Here is a 1,223-nt window from a genome sequence, read left to right on the forward strand (position 1 = left end):
CTTTTCGAAAGTAATACATAAAAACATTAACATGGTTAGAGATTAGGCAACCATTGCTTAAACATGAATTTCTGAGTGTACTATTAGTTTCAGCATTCCAGTGACTTAAATCTCCTCTTTTTTGGTCTTGGTTAATGGAGAAGAAATCCTTCATTACTGATACAATTTTTATTTTTGTTATTGACCAGAGTGCCCCTTTTGGGGAGCTGGTATCTCCCTAAATTTTTAACCGATCTCATGTCCAATTCCGCCCTTGTGGGGAGGCAAGTAAACAAAAAGTAATAATAATCAGAACGGACATTTTCCAGGGCATTTTATAATTAATCAGAAGTGACATTTCCAGGACATTTTGTAATTAAATCAGAAATAACTTTTTCCAGTTACTTTTTTAATATTAAAACTTTGTTACATTAAACATAGTACCTATTCACAATGCCTCACAACGGGGCAGATTTAGACACCAGGGTCATTTTTTAACGTGGAGCAAAAAATGTCTTAGTCGTAAAGGATTTCTCTTCCACTGAGAGAGAAGAAATTGAAATGTAGCACCTGAAGAACAGATACTACACTTTGATCTAAGTCAAAAGGCCAAGAAAGACATTTTATTAGCTTTGCCTCACGAGCGACACCAATTTTATTTTTAATATTTCAATGTCCTTTTCAAGAGTGATAAGGTTTATTTGGAATATTCCACTTTCCTTTTTTAGGGATGCACAGCATGATAACGGACGGAGCGATAAGCGCAATAATATAATGATAATAAAAATAGAAGAATCGTTTTTAGCATAGAAATATAAGCACAAATTATTGCAATTGAGATATCGATTCCAATATCACGAAAAGTTACGATATATCTGATACCAGATTCTGATTAATCGCCCAAAAACTAATATATATATATATATATATATATATATATATATATATATATATATATATATATATATATATATATATATAATAGGTACATACATACGTACATGCATACATACATGCATACATACATACGTATATGTATGTATACATATATATGCATATATACACATCATCATCATCATCATCATCATCATCATCATCATCATCAGCAATCACTTGTGACAAGTATGGCCGATCCTTAATCCGCAAACTTCCTTGTAGTAGGGACATGTGTGGGTGGTCGTCGGGGGTAGTAGAAGAGGCGGGAGAAGCTGTGTTCGTAGTAGATCTCTCCTTTCTTTCCTTCC

General features: G+C 33.1%; 1 pseudogene; it reads right to left on the bottom strand.

Annotated features, from left to right (window-relative positions):
* Positions 1-487: 487 nt before the first annotated feature.
* Positions 488-601, bottom strand: LOC145265422 (U2 spliceosomal RNA; annotated as a pseudogene).
* Positions 602-1,223: the final 622 nt, after the last annotated feature.

Source organism: Euprymna scolopes, chromosome 3 (genome assembly GCF_053919585.1).
Source record: "Euprymna scolopes isolate OS-2025 chromosome 3, ASM5391958v1, whole genome shotgun sequence".
Lineage (NCBI taxonomy): Eukaryota > Metazoa > Mollusca > Cephalopoda > Sepiida > Sepiolidae > Euprymna > Euprymna scolopes.